The sequence below is a fragment of the Argiope bruennichi genome, chromosome 7 (assembly GCF_947563725.1).
Source record: "Argiope bruennichi chromosome 7, qqArgBrue1.1, whole genome shotgun sequence".
Classification (NCBI taxonomy): Eukaryota; Metazoa; Arthropoda; class Arachnida; order Araneae; family Araneidae; genus Argiope; species Argiope bruennichi.
This window is the reverse complement of record NC_079157.1, coordinates 49,735,781-49,751,987: the sequence shown is the minus strand read 5'-3', so window position 1 is coordinate 49,751,987 and position 16,207 is coordinate 49,735,781. Positions and strand designations below refer to the sequence as shown.

Below are 16,207 nucleotides of genomic sequence, written 5' to 3'. Positions count from 1 at the left end.
CTCCATCAAGCTTCTGACAATACCGCAACCGAGAGCGCTACGCTGGGGAGGGGACGGGGCGACGCAATGCGCAGGCGCACACACTCCTAAGCTCGATGGCTCTGTAGACGGATCTCCAGTCAGTCATAAATTTTTACGTTTTTCATTTACAAACGATTTATTTTTTCAATGATCAGAAGAGGCTCGTACGTATGAATTGAATACAACTTCGTTAAATATTCACATCGCTTATATCAATTAACTAAATTTTTCTAGAAAAAGAATTTTGTGTTAATATGTTCATTAAAATGTTTGAAATTTTAGCTTTTTAAAGTTTGTTTCGTTTTGACTTCACAATTAATAGAATAAAGTTATAAGCGCTTTAATTAATTTAATTTCCTCAACAGAAAACTAAAAATTGTTACTCGAATATACGACCCAGAATTAATAATCAATCTGAAAATTCGATTAATTAAAAATAATGAAAGAATATTTTATTTATTTATTTTTTATTTCAGTGAAAGTTTACACATTTGCAAACGCAAACAATTTTTGAAAGTTTAAACAAAAAAATATTCTATATAAATTTAAACTTCTTTTCCTTACGATAAAGTAGACAAATAAAACTTTAAGTATTTTGTATGGACTTAATCCAAGTTTGTTTAGTAAGTCGGATTTTCCGTTAGATAGTCTTTTACACATTGAAATATTTAATTATAGTATTATTATTAACCTTATTTCAGACTTTTTCTTCTTGGAAATTTAGAAATATTAATTTCAGGATGAATTATCAGCAAATTAACAAAGATAAATGTTCAAATTAAGCTGCAAATAGTATTCTGGTTCTTTCAACAGATTGTAATGGAAAAAGAATTTATGCACATCAAGTTATTATAATGAAAAATATCTACACTTATCTTTGTTTTATAATCATGTCTTTTTTTCAAGCATGTTTTAGTTTTCAAACATTTAAGTGTAAGAAAAGTGAGGCAGTTTTAAAAAAACTTTAATTTTCTTAAAGACATTTATGGCAGTTTTTTATAGTCTATTTTTTAAAAATCTTCTAATTTTTTATGGCATCCTAATAATTCATATCTCGCGAACAGATGATAAAAATATTAGAATGAAAAAAAGAGAAAAAATGGAAAGGGGGGGGGGAGAAAAAAAACAGATTTCCATGGCGGATATTTGGCTGCTGCAGCCAATGGTGGCTTAAATTGAAAATGTAAAGAATGCTACATATTTCTGAATAGAGCATATTGTGCATAAAATTTATTTTAAAAAAAGAGAGAACTCAGTTTTACTTATCTAGGCATCCTATGTAATGCATATAAATCAATACACTAAAACTGAAATATTTCTATTTCAGGAACTCTTTTCATTGCACTAACACGCTTAAAGTTACATTTTATATCTTGAATATATTCTGAAGAAGTCGCTCTTTATTAGATTTAGAGTCAATTAGATTTTTCAGTGACAGTAATGCAGTTAAATTATAAGCGCTAAAGAAAGTTTTGCATGCTTTCTAGAAAACTACCCGTTTTCTTAAGCTTCAAACTATAGCTTGCAGAGCATCTTAAATTCTTACAACTAAAATAGTACTCCTAGCAATTTAGAATTCCATCGGCTTGTTTATTCTTTCAACATAACAACGTATCTTACAAACATTGCCAGATTCCAGAAAGTTTACAATTGATCATCAGCTTTTATACAAAAAATAAACGAAATAATATTAACAAAATATGTTTATCAAAGAAAAAGTCGTTTGCTTTAACTTTTTAATAATATTTTAACAAAATAAAAATAGTAGCAGTTATAAAATGTCTGAAAAGAAATCGTCTGCTAAATGTTTATTAACAGATTTAGATTATGATATTTACGGAACAAAAATGGTCTCTTGCATTTGAATTAATTTTTCATTCTAAAATTTTAATATAGAATTCGCGGGAATGTTCTCATGCCGACGTTTGTAGTTTTAATGTAAGCGGAAAGGTTTAAAATCTGTTTTTTAGCGGAAAACCCGAATGTTATTTGATGATCTATAAATAAAACCATTTATTTAAAATTCTAAAATAGTCTTTACTTTTAATCTGCTTAGGATAGAACTATAGAAACAATAGATAAAAACGAAACAAGAAACAGTGATATTTTAAACCGAAAATGAATGAGTTATTCTATTTTTTTTTTATCGAAAAATCCTCCGAAATAAAAAATTTTATGCTTACATTAACTCGTTTAAAAAGAATTGAAAATAACACTGGTTTTTAGTATATGTAATTTGAACCAATGTGCAAGTATTTTTTTAAATGCTTTTTCTGAAGAACAAATACTTCACAATGATTGGTTCACAAAAAATATGATATCTCAAAAATAATTCAGTCGATTGGTTTGGTTTGGTTCAGTTATATTAACGTGCCGTTTGAAGCAACACTAGGGCTATTTTGGGACGGACCTCGTCATTTTGAACCGCGGTCAGATGACGAGAACGACACCTGAGCTGGCACCCCACTCTCGACACCGCACCACACCAGCGGGAGGACGTTTGGTCATGACGGATTTAACGTGCAACAGACAAACTTTCAGTCGAGCCATGAAAGTTTGTATACATGTGTCATAAACCCATGAAGATGCAATAGACTGCAGATTTTAAGGTAGTTTTATTTAATCCTGTTTACATTCAATTATTTTCTATCATTGTTACTGCTGTCGTAATTATTAATAGAAAATAAATTAATTAAAAACTTAAACTCCAGTCCAAAGTATTAAGACGACTTCACCAACTTTTATTTTATACGAACCGGATTTGGCGATCGACTGATTCGCCAAGATTACTGCTGCGTAAATGTACAATTAAAAATTTTATGTGACTTGTTTTTTAAATAGCTTTTTCAGCAAAATAATTTTGAGCTTCAAATTTTGATAGTCATATAATTCATATTATTAAGGCAGGCTTAAGCCATTCTGTTTATTTGCACTCTATATTTCTCTCTAATTTACTGTCAACTTCTGTAACATTTGAGTATTTGAATAACATTTTTTTAAAAATGAAGCATATATATATATATATATATATATGCATAGAAAATGCATAAACCAGCAGTTTTATTAAGCGCGTGTTAAAAATAATTAAACAAAAAGTGGGAATTGGATTAATCTAAAATTAATATGGGCTAAATTAAGATAAAAATTAAAAAATTAATTAAATTTTAAAATATCACACACACACACACACACATATATATATATATATGTGTGTGTGTGTGTGTGTGTGTGTGTGTGTAACTGCTTATGCCAATGTACTGGTCAATCCTTTATATTTAAACGAATATAGCTAAAATGTAGCTCAAGCTAAAGAGCATCTGTTCCAAATTTCATAATCCGTGCTCTTAGCAAGGAAATTAAAAAAGAATTTTTATATAATAGACTTTTTATTGTTTCGCATTACAGTTTTAAGAAAAATATATCATTAACGCATGATCAGATTAAACCTTGCAAAAACTCTAGAACGATGAGAAGAGAAAGAGTTCCCACTTTTCTCTTTTCCCTGACTTCCAAAATCATACATTTTTATTGATTTTAATTTAATCTCTGCATAAGCAGTTTTAAATAACAGACATTAAAACAAACTGAAATAAGCAAAGATTAATTGCTTGGATCGGGAAAGTTGATATTAGTACTTGCGATTCAAAATACACTTTAAAAATAATTTTAAATAATATTTTTAACAATAACATTTTTTAAAACACATTCTATATTTTATTCTTATATAATGTTTCCTAAATCTTTTTTATATCTAACATTATATTCTATTATATTGAGAATCTTATATTCTGATATAATATATTCTAATACAATTTTCTATTCTAATATAATCTATTGCATTGAAAACATTATATTCTGATATGATGTTTTCTTAATCTTTATTTTATACTAGCCGCCTTTGGCGACCAGCCGGTTCGCCAATTTTAATGCTCGTTAAAATTTTAATAATTAAATATTTTATGTAATTCCTACTTTAATACCTTCTTCATTCAAATATTTCAAAACTTCAAATTTTGATAGTCATAAAATTTACTCATAATATTATAAAGGCCTTCAGTCATAACGTAATATGTATCTCTTTAATTTTCTGTTAGCTCCCGTAGAATTTATGCTTTAAATTAAAGTGGAAATGATTAATCTGCAATTAATATAATAATATTTTTTACTGAAACAAAGCATTTTTTAATAATATGATTACTGATAATAGAGTCACTCAGCGTTTAAACTTTATGGGCACTAAAGAATATCTTTTTTAATTTATGTAATATCTCAAGAATTTGTCAACAAAATTTTCTCAGATTTATCATGAGCAGATCGATTCATTAACAATGTTTAATTTTAAATGCATCAAACACTAAGAAAATAAAATGAATCGTTTAAAATAATCAGTCGAAAACAGATTTAAAAAAAACTACTTAAAAAACGATGTACTTTAAACTATAAGCATATACAAAAAAATATATGACTAACATAAATACAATTTAATTACAAAAGCACACAACGAACCTAAAAATAATTTAAATCAAGTACGCATCCGTTGAAAATAGTTGTCAACAATCAGTAGGGTTTCACGGTTTTCAAACCCGGTTTTTTGAAGTAAATTTGTCACATTCGAAAATGTCACATTCGTCAATGTATGTTTTTCATGAACATCCCTTTTCACTTTTTTTTCGGTTTTTAAATTAAGAAAACCGGTTTTAAGAATTCATATTATTATGTAAAAATTAATTTTGAACTTATTTGATTTGCTATTCATTCTATGCAACGGGCAGTTAACACATTTTTTCAACGTTGCAAGTTACGTTGGCCAGTGCTTGTGCACTGCACAGTTGCTCGTCGAATTCGTCAATGTATGTTTTTCATGAACATCCCTGTTCACTTTTTTTTCTAGGTGAAAGAAAAGTTTGATAAAGTTCATCTCTTGCTTCTCGTCGGATGTTTTGTCTATCGGTATGAAGTCCATGCTAATAGAAACGTCAGCAATTTGACTGGCTCGTTTCGAAGAACGTGTGAAAGGAATAAACAATTCGACGTTTTCTGCTTCTTGATCACAGTATTTAATGATATATAAAATTTTCTTCATACCACTCCTGAAAGCTTTTTTACACCACTTGAACTAGCCATATCAAAACGAAATATTCAGTTAAAATAAAATGCTGTCAGAAATGACATAACACTCACAAAAATGTGAAAAAAAATAGAACTAAAAAAGTATCTAATGCGAGAAATCCAGGGTCAAATGTGCACATCGTTCCGCGTCTCACCCCTTAATGAAATGGAATTGTCGAAATGTGGTCTCAGAATCCGATCCGTCTCGAGTCATGACAGGTTTGCTTAGTATTGTGAAGGTGAAAACTGAAAACAAAAATATAAAGTTGTTATATTTGGTAAAAATTACGTAAGTATTAAGTATGTTTAATTTTTATGTTTATATTTTCTATTTTACATTTTAAAATTTAAATTTTATTATATAAATTTCTTCTATCAAAAATTAGTGTAAAATAAGAAGTTCTGGCTTCTGTTTAATGGAATTTTAAATAAAACACAGGGTGTTAAAATATTCCATATTTTCTTTCGCAATGTTTTAATATAAATTATGTCTTCAGCAAGCATCGGAATTAGATTAAGAAGTGTTTTTTTTTTTCAAAATTCCTAGAAAATGTGTAGATTAGATTATTTTAAATTGCATTAATATTAATAGTTAAAATAAAAAATTGTAAAATAAACGTCAAAAATATTTATTCAATAACTTTAATTTCATTTTTAGATAAAAATGAGTAAGTCGGAAGTTTGGGATAGTTTCAAAAAGTTCGGGATAGACAAGGCAATCTGAAATCATTGTAATAAAATGTTGAACTACAAAAAATCATCTACGAGCAATCTACATAATCATTTGAAAGCAGCTCATAAAATAATTATCGGAAATAATATAATTGTTTAGTTTCTTGAAGATCCTGAAGAAAAACTTACAAATGCAAAGACACTGAAAGCTGAATTTTCATTATATGAACAAACGAATAAAAGAACAAAAAACTTAGATTTGTAATTTGATGCCAAGCCCAGTAACTAGTGAACGAGTATTTTCAGTTTCAGGCAATATTGTATCCAAAATAAGAACGAGACTTAGCCACCGTTCAGTGGATATTTTATGTTTTTTAAAATCCTATTTTCTTAGGAGAAATTAAAATGAGTGAAAATAATATAAATATTATTTGAAATTTTTGTTTGAGTTTTCGTTATTTTGTGTAAGTAATATGTGTATGTAATCTTTAATTTTGTTTTTTATATTTTGACTTTGATATTGATTTCGTTTTTTTTTTTATTTTATATAAATTAAAACAAAGTAAACAAATAGAATAGGGAAAAATATTTTATTTTTCCCTATTCAATTTTTTTGACAAAAATTCGAAAACCGGCTAAAACCAGTTTTTTTTGGAAATATCGAATTCGAAAACCGGTTTTTCAAAAAGTCGGTTTTTGTATAAACCCTAACAATCAGAACACAATGCGCATGCGTGAATTTTCAAATCCAGTTATGGTAACGGAAATGCGTGAATTTTCTACGCCAGTTGGGGCCAGTTTTCTATGCAGATTAGAATTTTTTAATTTCCTTTATTCTTTTTATTTTAATTCAAAAGTACTTCAGAATAAATCTGAAAAATCGATTAATTAACAATGTTTAATTTTAAATGCATCAAACATTAAGAAAATAAACAGAATCATTTGAAGTAATCAGCCGAAAATATGTTAAGCCTATCCTTTTTATCGTGAGAATAAAAACTGAAGCCTTACTCATTTAGCGGTGGGGAAATAAAAAGATTTTTTTGGCGGGAAATTAGTTTTTAGTTAATAATTAAAATTCTAATTAAAAATTCAGAAAAAGGGACCCCAGGTGCACATTCCAGACTTCAGAAGTATGCATGTGGCAATTTTGGTAGCTGTAGGTCTGGGCTGATCTGGCCTGTAGAGCGCTAACACACACACACACATTGAGCTTTATATAAGTATAGATTTACATATTTTTTATCTAGATCTTTTGACTTCTGAATCAGTCAATCAACTGCAATAAAGAAATCTATACTTATATAAAGCTCAGTGTGTGTGTGTGTATGTGTTGGTGCTCTATAGGCCAGACCGTTTGACCTACAGCTACCAAATTTGGTACATGCATACCTTGGAGGTCGGAAATGTGCACCTGGGCTTCCTTTTATTTTGAATTTTTAATTAGGATTTTAATTATTAATTAAAAACTAACTTTCCCGCCAAAAAATCTTTCCATTTTCCCCACCGCCAAATGAGTAAGGCTTCAGTTTTTTTCCCACTATAATGAGGCTAGGCTTAAGATTTTTCGGCCGATTATTTCAAACGATTCTTTTTATTTCTTAATGTTTGATGCATTTAAAATTAAACATTGCTAATTAATCGATCTTTCAGATTCATTCTGAAGTACTTTTGAATTAAAATAAAACAGAATAAAGGAAATTAAAAAATTCTAATCTGCATAGAAAACTGGTCCCAACTGGCGTAGAAAATTCACGCATTTGCGTTACCATAACTGGCGTTGAAAATTCACGCATGCGCATTGTGTTCTGATAGTTGACAACTATTATCAACGGATTTAATTTAAATTATTTTTAGATTAGTTGTATGTTTTTGTAATTAAATTGTATTTAAGTTGGTTATATATTTTTTGTATATGCCTATAGTTTTAAGTACATCGTTTTTTAAGTAGTTTTTCAAACCTGTTTCCGACCGATTATTTTAAACGATTCATTTTATTTTCTTAGTGTTTGATGCATTTAAAATGAAACATTGTTAATGAATCGATCCGTTCATGATGAATCTGAAAAAATTTTGCTGACAAATTCTTGAGATATTACATAAATTAAGAAAGATAATCTTTAGTGCCCATAAAGTTTAAACGCTCAGTGACTCTGTTATCAGTAATCATATTATAAAAAAATGCTTTGTTTCAGTAAAAAATATTATTATATTAATTGCAGATTAATCATTTCCACTTTAATTTAAGGTATAAATTCTACGGGTGCTAACAGAAAATTAGAGAGATACATATCACGTTATGACTGAAGGCCTTTATAATATTATGAGTGAATTATATGACTATCAAAATTTGAAGTTTTAAAATATTTTGATGAAGAAGCTATCAAAGTAGGAGTTGCATAAAATGTTTAATTATTAAAATTTTAACGAACATTAAGATTGGCGAACCGGTTGGTCGCTGAAGGCGGCTAGTAAATAATAATCTTGAAACAAATTTGAAAAATAAAAGAAAAATCTTTAAAAAAATAATGGTCTGCAGTTTAAATTATGTTTTCTTTATAAATGAATAATCTTGAGTACATGATTACATGATTTTTGTGCATCAAATGAAAACATTATATTAGAATATAATACTTTCATTTAATGCAAATTAAATTACACTGAAAATATCATAACAGTTATTTTGAACCTCAGTCCCTTCATCCCCAAAGTTACGAGTCTCTTAAGCAAGTGCTCATTTAGGTTATTTATTACTCCGGCTCTGTAGTTTTTTTTCTACGCGAAATGAGATTTGAGAATATGAACGCAGTGATTTCACATAATATAAGAGGAAACAAGCCTATTGCAGTATTTCTTATTTTGCACCTAATTGCATATTAACGACATTTGGAGTGGAATTATTGAGTGAATAGAGAAGTTACAAGAATGAACTGCATAGAAAAAAACGCTATAATTTGTTTTTGATTGCTTTAATTTGATTTTTTTTAATTTATGCATATTTCATTACAAAATAAATTCCCAAAATTTCCTTATAAATAAAAATGGAATAAATGAAGTAAAATTGTATTGTTACGAATCTGTAATGCTGCTTCCCAGCATAGTTGGTTCCACCCTCGGAAAGAATGTTTTACAGTCATCTGTACTGGACGGAGTCCGGGGTGACAAACTTGGCGACCATTTGGCGACTTGGCGATTAATTTGGCGACTTTGGCACCAAAATAGATTATACCCGAAACATTGAGAATTTTCTCGACCGTCCAGTAGGAACCGAGTTACGCCTCGAACGTTCCTATTGGTTGAGAGGCTTCTAGCCCCGCCTCCTGAGACCTATAAAAGGAGCTGCAGCTGCCGGGGAGTGACGGTGAATTGGGTCGTGAACCAGATCGGAGAATTGTAGTGAAGAGTAGTCGGAACCGACGATAAAGAAATGGCTTTCCAGAGATAAGCAGAGCAGCGAAGAAGTGAAGCTAGTGCTGAACTAAGCTGTGTGCTACTGTCTGTAGTAAAGTTTTGTATGCTGCACGCCTCGGCTGAAGATAATCGTCTTCTGTGCTATATATAGTTGTCGTCTTTGTGCTGTCCTGTGTGTCTTCGTGCAAATAAACGTCGTTGTTTTATTTTCTACTGTCGCCTGTTTTATTTTCTACTGGTGATTGAGCGTTCTTCACACCATATAACTCCCACTATCCAAACGAACCCCGGAAATTTCGTAACAGTATTAACAATAATAAAAAAATATATAAATATTACAAATCAAGAGATTCTAAACAATATATTCACCACATGTTAACCAGTGGTTGTAGTCACCCAAATACTCTCTAATGCACTTATCATGCTAGTGGGGTACAATAGTTACGAAACGGTAACTTTTGTTGTGAATTTCGCATATTTATTGAATTTTTCATATCGTCCTTAGTGACTTATTTGGCGATTAACTCTTGGCATGCGTTAATATTATCCAAAAACTGAATTTGTATTTTAGACGTCTCAATCGTTTGAAAGAAACATTTTGATATAAAATTGCACATGCAGTCGAAAATTCCCATATCTTTTTATATATTTAAGTCATTGCATTTTTGAATTACCTCATTTCCATGTTTCTGAAAATACAGTCTGATAGATAGCCATAGTTGGGTTTGGCTTAAACTTTGACAGATGTCTGCACTATAGATGCTAAATCTGTGTGCCGAACTTCATCTATCTAGCTCTCTTCGTTTTGTAATTATATTGTTAACTTATAGTCGAACAGCCGAACTTCCTCTGAATAGATTTTACTAAAAATTATCTAAAATTTGCAAATTTGGTGTAAAGATCGAATAAACACTGACAAAACGCTTTTGGGTTGTCTTTGTCACAGACTGACAGACATTTTCTAAAAATGTGTTTTTCGAACTCAGGAGGTCTAAAATGTGGAAATTCGCTAAAATCTGGAGTAAGAATTTTTTGACTCTTGCTATACTTTTTTTTATACTATGTATAAGAGAATATAAAAATACATCCAAATAAACTTGTTGTAAAGATTTGAACCGAGATATATCGCCAGTCTTCTTTCAGCCATAGAAATGTATTCGAAGAAAAATGAGGATAAAACCGTACATGTTCTTCAGGAAAAGTCAATATCGTTATCGTCTAAAACACCACTCTGATATCAGAACTTAAAAGCCAATTCTTCATACATTGACATCATAGCTTTAACAATCACCGCTTTACAGCCTTTTCTGTCGCTGAGGTCATTAAAGGTTAAATAAAAACTAAATCAATTTGTCATTCCGCCTCCAACATGTTCTAATCATTACTTCAAAGTCTTAAGTTCTCTAAAAACAGTCTTCTTATAAACAATCTTCAGTGCAATACTTAAAAGAAAAACGTTAAAATCTACAGGAAAAGGATCAGAGAAAAAGAAAAATAGTTATCAGCTTAAGATAAAGACTAACATAACAATCACAAAACGTTTCAACTAAAAAACTAACTTTTAAGATAAAGTCAGTTACTTAATCGCGGTTTCTTAATAATGTTCTATTTTTAGAACATTAAGTAAGAAACGTACTGCCCATAGTTGTCTTTAAAAAAGCTTTTTTTCGCTGTATTGGGAAGTAAAATATCATTCTTTAATATCATAAACATGGCAATAAAAATAAGTGTTACTGAAATACTCTAAACTGGAATTTTGATGATATTTATAAATTATAATTCACTTTCAATGAATGTTGGGAGATATTCTGACTAATGATTTTCATTAAAGCTTAAATTCTTTATTGTATTATTTTCAACAAGAAACTTAAAAGTGGCAATAATATTGTTACGAATCCGTAATGCTGTTTTCCAGCACAATTGGTTACATCTGAGAAAAGCTCTATTGGATGCTGATCGGATGCCGGATCAATGACTCCGAGGTTGGCGACAAACTTGGCGCTTTGGTGACGGATAATAGTTTCAGGAATTTTGGCAATATGACCAATATGAGACGAATTCTGTTGTTTGTTCGAGAACCTTCTGTGCTCTGTTCTAGAAGCTATAAAAGGCCGGCAGCTAAGCCAGAGTCGGTCGCATAGTTACAGTCGAGTCAGCGTTGAGTGAAGCTCTAGTCTTCGAGAAAAGTATTGAAGCAGCATTGAGTCGTGTGCTGAGTATCCAGTCGTAGAGTAGTGAGTCGACAGGCAATAAAGTGAGGAGACAGTAAAGAATAGCAGGTGTTTGGACAGAGCTTAGTGAATAGCTACATGGATTCTCTCTTCCTGCTGAGATCTGTCTGCCTACTTTGTGTGTTGTAGTGGTTGTTTACTATACGTGGGCTGATATGTATTTCTTGTTAACATCTTGTCTGTGTATTTATAGTCCGCATATTCATGCCTTCGTGTTAATAAACATCATTATATGTTATTGAGGCCTGTTGGCTATGTAATTATACACCCACTGCACCGAACCAGTTGACTTTACGGATTTGGTGGAAGAAACTCCTTAACAATATAATCACAAGTGATACAATACAGGCTTAAAGTCCTTCGATGTATTCATTAGTGTTCTGCTCGACTTGTTTGCAGCGACGTGTAATTAATGGAATATCTGAAGCTGTACAAATTCTACTGATCTTTGAGATTGAAAGATCTATTAATTTAAGAAAGTTCTCTTAATTAAAGTCCTATTTATCACTACTTCGAGAGCAGGTAGTAATTCGGCAAAGAATGCCATGAGGTGGTTCCTTCTTATCTAAATCAAATCGTAATAAGATGAACTCAAATTTAGGTGGAGCAAGTTTTAATACCAGCGAGCGAAAACACTCGGTCATAAAATGTTGCTGAATTGCTAGATTTGATTTGATTTAGATTGAAATCTTATTACGATTGGATTCCTAAATAACTGCGAAGAAAGAATGGCTTCGTGGTATTCGTCGCCGAATTATACTTGTACCAGAGGCTCTTAAATCAATAGATTTTTTTTCAACCTCAAGCATTAGAAGAACTGATGCTGCTTCAGAATTCCATTAATTCCACATCACTGTAAACAAGTAGTACAGAACACTGATGATTACATAGAAGGATATAAGCCTATGTTTATCACATGTGATTATATTGTTATCAGTATTAAATTTCACAGCACTGAATAATTTTTAGTTCATCGAAAACATCTTTTGTAATATTTTCCAGTTTTTCAGTGTTTAAACTCATTTTTTTTTTTTTGTCTTTAACGTGTTTTTTAATTCATTATTTAAAATTTTCTGAAACATTTACATTTAATTTTTTTAGTTCATCTTTCATTCTAGAGGGCGCCACTGATGTGAAATCAAAATTAAATTATAATTAAAGGATTTACTGATAATGAAGCTGTGAAAATATTAAAATAATGCTATTATCTTAAAAGGGAACAGTACTATACATAATTTCAGTGAACATCAGAAAATTAATGAAAAATCAGGTACGAAATTCTCTTTTCATGAAAACAAGGAAGTGAAGTTAAGAAAAGAGTGCGAAAAAATATTAATTGTACTTTATCCTATAAAAGAAGAAATAGAACCTCATGGAAGAAAAACTATTAATATGAGGTATTATTGTTTTTAGAAATCTCGCTAATGTATTCATCTAAATTACTGTCAGATTTCATCGTTTAAATAAACTTCGTATCATTTGATGCCTCTAACTCTAACCAGTTTCAGGGTTTTGCTCAATTTTGAAAAACAACGATATACGGCAGCATATTTGCGATTTTTCAATGACATCAAAATAAACGGTTTATTCAATTATAATGAGAGACGGATCAATCCTTGGAGCTCCGTAGTTTCGGCATCTTATGAAAATATTTTTAAAAACTTGTATTTTTCTTTTTAATCTTAATTGGATTAGAAGTATTTCCTTATCTAGCAGGCTGCTATTTTGTTAATAATACTTTAGTCACATATTAAGTAACGAATATTGTAGTAGAAAATCTAATACACATTGACTAAGAGCTTAAGAAATAAAAAAAAATCATTTGTAGCACACTTTAGATATAAATATATTGTAACATTTAAAATTTTATTTCTTTGCGGTCAATCTTTTCTATCCATAAGGTTCACGAACATTCAAATCAAAACAAATAACTAAAATTGCCTTACATGAAAGTACTCAAAATTGCAGAACTCGGCTTAATAATCTTTGCTGCAATCCAGCGAAAAAAAAAAAAAAAAATCAGAAATTTGCCACCTCATAGCTAATTTTTATTCAAAAAAGTTCAGGGTATTGGCATAATGCTTAAGAAATAAACTATTATCATTAATACAGCATTTTAGATGTAAATGTGCAGTAACATTTAAAGCAAGCATAAAAATGTCCGAAATTCTATGAATGAAAAAACTTTGAACACGAATTCTCATTTCAAAACTAATCGCTAAAAACTGATCTAAACAAATAGGGATCACTATCAGAAAAAATGCAATACCAAATATGAAATTAAAAAGATGCTGAAAGAAAATATCAACAATAACTCCAACTGGTTCAATGTAGGGAGAAGGTAATAAAAATTGCAGATCTCAGCCTATTAACTTTTATTACAATTCAGCTTAAAATAATGTAAATAAAATGTGATGGTAACAATCCCATAATTAATTTATATTCATGCTTAACTTAATTCATCCTCAAATAAATCAGCTACTTTAAACATAATCAAAAAACTCTCCGAGTTGCTTAATGTCAAAACAGAAGATGGGATTTGCGTATTCAGTAATGATGCTTATGAAAGGGGTCAGAACATTTTTAAACTCCGCCCAGCGTTATAGAAGCTGGTGAGTGACTATAATATAGTTACTTCTCTGTACTAAAGGCTCACTGACAAACAAAAATGACTGAATATGTAAAAATGCAAATGAAGAAAAGATAGAAAAGAAGTCATCAAGTAGTAGAGACTTAGATGAGAATGTACACAAGATAGTACAGGTGAGCTTTAGAATGCACACACTAAGTGGTATTGAAAAGTGATGTTTCTTCTTCTTGACCTAATAGTGACTAAGCTGGGAATTCTATTGCTTCACTTTACAGCCTAGCCAAATCATGCTTTTTCCCTGTGCCTTCAATCTGGGGTTCATCGTTCTGTTGAAATGTTGAAATAATTTTTCTCTTTGGCTATTTCTTTGGTTTCGTTTTTGCTTTTAGTTCCTCCAATGGACTCTGGTTTAATTTATGTTTTTATCTTTCTTTAGAATTTACTCATTAAAAAAATGAAGGTGGATAATTTTCTAAAATTTCAATAATAATATCACAACTAAAAATTTGGGATATTAGGAAGTTAATTGCCTAAAAAAAATTGGATTTCATATTATTCTCTTTAGAAATACTTGTTTGCAACAATGTTCGTTTCTAAACGAGCAAGCAAGCACTGATTTACATTAAATTGAGCTTGGTTTAGTAAGATTAAAGCGCTGTTTCGAGAGGCATTTGAGACAGGTTATTTGATCAGTCAAGTAAGGCAGATGGCTAAGCTGGCTTTCGATCACATGACCCAGGCGATGTTCATATATACGACATTTCATTGGTGGTCGTTGGCCTTTAATCGGCATCTTCAATGCCTGATGTTAGGAGACAATCACCAAGCGTCAGTGTCCCTGAACCACATTCAGAAGCAATAAAAGAACACACCCTATGAGCATGGTTTCCATTTTATCTGGAAACTAAAATTTCAAGGAATAATAAATAAATAAATAAATAAAACTAGTTAATGAAAACGGGTGAGGATTAAATGCATTTCGCGAAAAAAAAAATGAATGAAAAAAATTTTGTCAACAAATTATCTTTAAAACCGAAATAAAAATTTTGCAGTGTAAATGAAACTGAAATCAACATATTGCTACAAATTTGTAAATATATTATTTTTATTATATTTCTATGTAAATATTTATTTTATGCGTTAATACCCGCTAGCGAAGGATCGGTTTCTCTGTTTGCAGGATTGCCACTTGGCGATCATTTTGGCGACTTTATCACCGATTTGGCAAGATTTTTGCGATCTTGGCGACATTCCATAAGATTTCGAAAGTTCGAGAATTGAAGCTCTTGCACTAATATTTCGTGATAGTTAAGGGATTTTTCTTGAAATTAGTGGAATAATGCTTACGTCATATCTCGCCAAGACAGGGTATAAATAGGACATGTCATAGTTTAAGTGCAGAGAGAGACAAGTTTAGTGAGAGCATTTTCGCTTGTGATCTGATTGTCTGAGAATTTTTGAAGCCTGTTATTCTGTTGTAAGTTACTACTACATTACGCTGAAATCAAGTGCGCAATTTTAATATTTGTTTCGTGTAAAATCCTAAATTTGCTGGAAATTAATGAAATAAATATTTTAGATTAATAAAGGACTGTTTCTTCATTGACTAACAAATCGAAAGAACTCCGAATTCATAACAATATACATAAAATTTAAAGAAGAAAAAAAGTTGATGATGCGAGGATTTGGACAGTGAACTGTTTATATATGAGGTGAGCATTCTGCTATTGAATTATATCCGGGACAGTTAATAGGAAATAACGGTGAATCGTATCCTAAAACTAAAATTCAGTAATACGAAAAAAACGAATTAATGGAGGAGCGGGGATTTGAACCCCGGGCCTTTCACATGCGAAGCGAACGCTCTACCACTGAGCTACACCCCCAACACAATAGCCGACACTTTTATGATATTCTTATATTTAAGGAGCATTTAGAATTTGTATGATCAGTATGACAGGTGGGAAAATTTTATTGCTATTTGTTTAGCAATAAAGAGGTAGAATTGCGCTCCTTCAGAAACGCGATGCATCAATAAATATTAACTTTCTAGAAATTGTATCTTTTTGAGAACTTTTCTTCTTAAGATCCAGTTTAATCTGAATTGATATATCTCTATTAGTTTAAAATTTTAGTTCAGTTAGTTGAATGTCGCATTTTGAAGGAGGATCCA

The 16,207-nt window shown here is 30.5% G+C and overlaps 1 non-coding gene across 1 annotated transcript; it reads right to left on the bottom strand.

Annotated features, from left to right (window-relative positions):
* Positions 1-15,848: 15,848 nt before the first annotated feature.
* On the bottom strand, positions 15,849-15,920 carry Trnaa-cgc (transfer RNA alanine (anticodon CGC)). Its single transcript has one exon. It is a non-coding gene; the product is annotated as a tRNA-Ala (tRNA).
* Between the last annotated feature and the right edge of the window lie 287 nt (positions 15,921-16,207).